Source organism: Hyposmocoma kahamanoa, unplaced genomic scaffold (assembly GCF_003589595.1).
Source record: "Hyposmocoma kahamanoa isolate Upper Pololo Valley unplaced genomic scaffold, ASM358959v1 63, whole genome shotgun sequence".
Taxonomy (NCBI): domain Eukaryota; kingdom Metazoa; phylum Arthropoda; class Insecta; order Lepidoptera; family Cosmopterigidae; genus Hyposmocoma; species Hyposmocoma kahamanoa.
The window spans coordinates 10,619,823-10,626,096 of NW_020653851.1; the positions used below are offsets into that span (position 1 = coordinate 10,619,823).

A 6,274-nucleotide genomic window follows, 5' to 3' on the forward strand; every position below is an offset into this window, starting at 1 on the left:
CGATCACCGCGCGCCGATAGTAATGTGCATCGTGTACGGTTTTTTGCTCGAGTCTCTACTTGAGGGATTGTTTTGCCGACAAATTGGATGAGTCATATGTTACTTCACCTATAAGGAAATTTACACAGAGAGCGTGTAGTCCATCTTGATTAATTAATTGCCGCTGCATTAATAATGAGTACCTACACTAACAGCCTGTCTCAACGTAAACAAGATATAAAAACGAGAGAGGGAAAAAAGAGTACAAATTGTGTCAAATAAACCAGTCTATAGGGAGGAATAACAGTTTATAGGAAGCGGGCTATCCGGTTCCACTGTCGCCAGCATAATTGCGCTTACGCATGCATGCCGCCTCGGTGAAAATTGCTCTAAGTGCACCAGATTTTTGACTAGTTTGTTATTATTGTATAATGTCCACATTATCTCAATGATTATGGTAGTTTAAGGTAATGAACATAAAATTCCGGATTTTTCATGGCTATATACCTAGTGATGTTTGACTAATAGTATATAAGAATACACTGTAGTTAAATTGGTATAAAGTGCAAAAATAAAACATTACACCTACACCTTCTTAAGTAGGATAACAAACAAAACAAGATTATATATATATCATTCGTGAAAAAAAGCTAACTACAAGTCCAAAAGAAATAACATACATTAAAAGAGGTTCACCCAAAAAGATATACTATCGGATTTGCAATTATCTTAATTATTTCCCGTAGAATTAGTTGCGGAGTCGTCAGTTCGTCATTGTGCGCGATCTGATCGTATTGTTTTCATGTCGGAAGTAGCACTGCGCTTTTCTTTTCCTTGGGAAATGAGTCACAGCAAACACGGTTAGAGATTCTGGGCTATGACATGTCAAGCTTGTTTATGCTTGTATTACGTTAATTTTTTTTATACAACATTTCTTCTATGATATTCTATAATACATTCGTGTATGATTACTACGGAGGCACACATATCTTTCATTGTATTTAATATAGCCAATGATAGTTTTTAGTAGCAGTAGAGCTTCTTGTGACAGAGTTATCCAGAGAAGTACTGCAAATTGAAACGAGAGTCTAAGGGTTTGTTGTTGAGAGTTTCTAGGGTGTCAGAGGCTGTGTTTTAAAGATTTTGTATAGTTTTTAATTGGTTGCGAATTTGAATAAAACTGAATTATCATTTATTTTGTATAAACATATTTCCGCAACAAAACTGCTACGGTCCTAGACCATAGATATGAAAGTTTTCGTATATCGTCTTCGCATATTTTGATCCGAGACTAGTAGATGCAGATTCAAATAACAAGCGTAAACGGTGCCGCTCGATACGGGACGTATAATAATATTTTGTAACAGTACAGCTCCTTCTGAAAGAGTTCATCCAGAGAGGTGCTGCCACTTCACCTATTCTGCCGCCAAGCAAAAATGTAAGCATTACTGCGTTTTGGTTTTGAAGGGTAAGGGTGCTGGTAAAATTACATACACACGGGACTTGTCAACTTAAACACTAACATAAAACACTCTTTCATAAGAATAATAAACGATACGAATATCAAACGTAAATGTTTTGCGTGCTACTTCAATAAAATAAGACAATCAAATGATCCCAAAAGCAGGCTAATGACTATGTCAGAAAGGATACAACAATCCAATAAAGTGAAAATGATCGCATAGGATGGTTAAAATGGCAGTTTAATTAACAATCAATCATCATCAATCATCATGAACCTATTTATACGTTGTGAACCTTCTTCGACGTGCAGGTTTCGTCACAATTTTAAATTAAATTTCGCACATAAATTCCGAAAAACTCAGAGGTACGAGTCCGGATTCGAAACCACGTCCTCTGCTTGAGAGACGGTAGGTCAAATTATTAGTCTACCATGGGTTTTTATAACATATAAATAACAATAAATTAAAAACAATTAATGAAAAAATAAAGGTGAGCAATTTAATGATGTGTGTGAAATTTCCAAACCTCATTGGGCCTGCGTGGAAACTACAGCCCAAGCCCTCTCATTCATTTGTTTTATAATTTATTCATTATTTTACTTTTAAATTTACAATTAACAAAACAAAACAATGTGCATAAATCTGTACAGATTTTCCGCACATTGTGAATTGCGGGAGGAGGTCTGTAGCCAGCAGCGGAATTATATTATAGGCTAACTATTGATATTCGGTCATTCTCGGACTAGTGTTCACTACCTAATGTGATAATAAAACTAAACGTGGCAATTTTTATTATTTAAATGTTCAAGTATATTATCCTGTAATTATTAAATTTTATTACACGATACAGCACTCGAATATTAAATAACATTCCACGATAAAAAACTCGAATTCTTAAATATAAAAATTGTCCTAGAGTGACCGTATTATTAATAAATTACTTACTGAAATAAAAAATGTAAATTCTCGTACCGCAGCTAGACAAGATCAAATGTCACCATCATTCTAAGTGAATATTAACTAATTTTTCTAAATAAGTATAATATTTCATTAATAACTATTTTAGGAAAGTAGTAATTATATGATTAATGGTATTTTATGATATAAAAAATTAAATAACTACCTAAATGTTTTTGTAAAGTACTGATAAAAATGTTTATTTTTCGCTCTTAATTTTCTATTTGCGTGGATTAGTTGGAGAAGAAAAATTTATTTTAATGAAATCAAATCTCGCCCGAGTATTTTATAAACTACAACAACAAAAACTACTTCAATTACTGACAATGTCTAATATATATCGTCTACCAGTAGTCAAACATGTCGACCGCTGTGACTTTTGGTCAGAAACAATTTATACCAACTCCGTGGGATGAGGGAAGTTTTCCACTGGATCACAAGGGTCTATGTAAGAAGACGATGACAAAATACATATATGAAATGTCTATTCAACAACAACGGAGACAACGCTCTAAGCAGGACAGAGGCGAAAGAGTATCTGGCTTGCAGAATGGAAAATAATCTTATGGCAAACGAAGACTGGTCTAAGTTAATCTTCAAAAAATTTGAAATTCACACAAAACAAGATTGACTCAGAAAAAGTGACCATTTATGTGATAATTTAGATAAGATTCTTTATACAATAAATGTACATTTGTAGAAATTTATTATATTTCATGCAAAAGACAAAGCTTAAAATACGTTAAGCATGTAGACGCGTTGTTATTTTGACCGAAGCCCGAATAGAATGCGGTTACGCGGACAAGCATTTGGTGTGGCCAGCTTTCCACAATGTTTTGATTGATTTCTCACTAGCCCGGGGCTACACCCGTCTGTAAACAATTTGGGCATTCTAACGTCGCCTATGAAATAATCCAAGACATATTAATTAAACTTTTAAATTGTTTATTACGATAAAACTTGTTTGTTGAATGGTAATATAATTGGAATATATAGCCCTCTAAATAATAATTCAATATAATACTTAAATAACTGCTGTAAATTCTCTTTTAGCACTCCTCTCACTTTCGGAACCTGAACTAAATTAATTTTTACAACACGTTACTAACATTTCGATTTTTTTTAGCTTACCATAGTTTTTTACTTTATCGTCTACTGTGGTCACAGCAGCTAGCCGATCAGTTAATTATTGTACCAGTTAGTTGATATTAAAGTTGTCGTGAATTGTATGTTAAGGTAACAAAATTACCTTATTTTATCAAGAACAAATTAGGAAATAAAAACGATTTTTTCGGATCTAAAACGCGTATATTTGTTTTTTCAAACCAACTAACGTTTCGGACCCTTTAGGTACAGGTCCCATGATTATGGCTGTGGTCAGCCGTGAGCATATTAGTACGCGATGTAGATTCGAAAAAATAGTTTCATTTCCTAATTTGTTGTTGTTGATGTCGTAGAAACCAAACAACTCGATAACATCAAATTATTTATCGATCACTCTATTCAGGGTGTCAAGATTTCACAAACATCATTAATATTTGAGAACAATATCTATGCTGTCAACTAAAATACAGTCGAAAGTAGAAAGTTCCCTTTATCGGTCGATATATCAACAGTCTTGTTAGTAACGAGGCATAATCCGTAACAAGTGCGCGGTAAGCTGCAAGCCCGCATGCTGTATACTTGCCACATGACGAACCGATAGAGCCCTCATATAAGCCTAATCTGTGCGTGAGTACAAAAATTTCACTTTTAATTTTGTAAAGTTGTAGTAAAATAGGGGTGTTACATAAGAGACTTTACTAATAAACTTTATCAGTTTTACATTATTTACAATTTCTTTTCGATCATAATCACAAACTCACAGCTCATAGTTTACGAGCTATACAATATAATTATAATATAACATTTCACATTTTTCCTCGTCGCAACGAAGCCTCTATTAATTGCAATTAAGTGGTTCCGGTTGTAGTGCATGCTATTGTTTAAAAAATTTCTCAAAAAGAAACAAAAACTACTAATTAGACTCACATTGTGGACATCGGTATAAAGACAATGTACTTGTGTGTGTGAATTTTTATGAATAATTCAAAACGTCGGATTGGAGAAAGTATCCAAAATTATTGTGCTCTAATTATGATGATGTTTGATGTTACGCCAAATGAGTACGCTAGAGTGCGGTACGTCGCGTCGCTTTGAGGCGCTGCTACCGGGGCGCTCGCGCACCGGTAGATTCAACCACACGATAGTATGGTAGCCAGTGACATCTCATCAAAGTGATCCATATTTATACACTTCGGTTGTTCAGATACTTTATTTGATAACGTGATTGTAATCTGTACTAAATTTGTATTCGACGTGTGCACGTGCAAGTGTCTAGCTAAACCGTTAACTCTGTAGATAAACCAATTTTTTTAAAGCCCAATGAAAAAAGAACACTACTCATCATAAGTTTAACAAGTCGCTGCTTTTCAGAAATATTGTAACCTAAACCAAAATAGTTCATTTATAGCCTTTTTATAGAGCTACACTCAGATTGAGCTAAATTTTATAATAAAACAGGCACCGAGATGTTTGTTGTTTAAAATAAACACGTAAATTATGGGTCTTCATACGATTCATCGGTTTTACTTCTTAGATATTCTATATAAATTAGGTGATTTTGAGAACGGCCTATATTCTAGAAAGCCATCGTCGCCATATAGTCTGTCTGTATTTGTTTTTGACACCATAGTTGCCGAACGAGTGAATTGAATAGAATTAGTTTTTTTTTGTAGATATATATATATATATACGGACGTACCACATAGCGTTACATTTAATAGCATAAGGTTTCTTTTTATTGTTACGTCATTCATTGATGCCTGGTTTAGTTGTAAGTAAATTGCCGCGAAGCGGACGTCGCTTTCAATTAAACTAGCCTTAAATGTGAAAGTAGCTGAAGCAGTATTATCTAAGAGAGCATAACTCAATTAATAACAGCTTCAATGTAAGAACATATTCCGGTTAATTAATAACATTTCACAGCGATTTCACTAGCCATTCTAAGTAAGGACGATTTAACTAAACAATTTAATCTGTTCGTAATTTTCTGTATGGCCGGACATCACGGAGTGCTCTAAATATTTCATGTCAAAATGTATAACCTGCTGGACAAGTAATGGACAAGTGAGGTAGTCTAAAGGGCCCAAACTAGTGCATTATTTATAGCGGCGGCATTTTCTCGTTGCATTTGTTAGATTTCACCACTTTCATCTTGTGTTTTACGAGTGCGTATGGTTGGTCTGGCTGAACAACACATTGCTATCACATGTGATAGAATCAATTTATGAGAAACTTGCGAAAAGTAGTCAATTTAATTGCATTTGTTAGTGTATTTATACGGTAGGTGTTGAAAGTTTGCGTTAAAAATAATGTCACGTCTTTTTAAATTTTTGTTTACTGGAACTAGCGTGTTAATTGCTACGAATAAATTTATAAAATATGTTTTATGAGTATGTACATTCATAAATATGTTTTTAAAATATACACGTGATAGATTGGAAAGGGAAATCAATCTTAACGTTTTTTATGAACTTTTTTTATAATATCAAGTGACGCGGACGAACAAGTCGTGCGCCTAACGGTCAGCCACACCCTGTCCATAACAGTGGCACCGCTGCTGCGCCCGTCACCCTGAGACATAAGTTGACAAGTCTTATGTGCCTGTAATTTCACCAGCACCCATACCCTTGAACACAGTATTGCTGACATCACTGCTTGGCGGACATAAGTAAGGTGGCAATACTTCCCTGCACGAACTCTTTCACACGGAGCCCTACTGCTACTAAAATATATAATATTAGGGGTTAAAGTATGAAATTGCCGTTTTATTG

At 34.4% G+C, this 6,274-nt stretch overlaps 1 protein-coding gene across 2 annotated transcripts in view; it reads left to right on the forward strand.

Annotated features, from left to right (window-relative positions):
* The window catches only part of LOC113230558, a 47,570-nt gene that overhangs the window by 5,890 nt on the left and 35,406 nt on the right, over positions 1–6,274 (forward strand). The gene's annotated exons all lie outside the window — the stretch shown is intronic.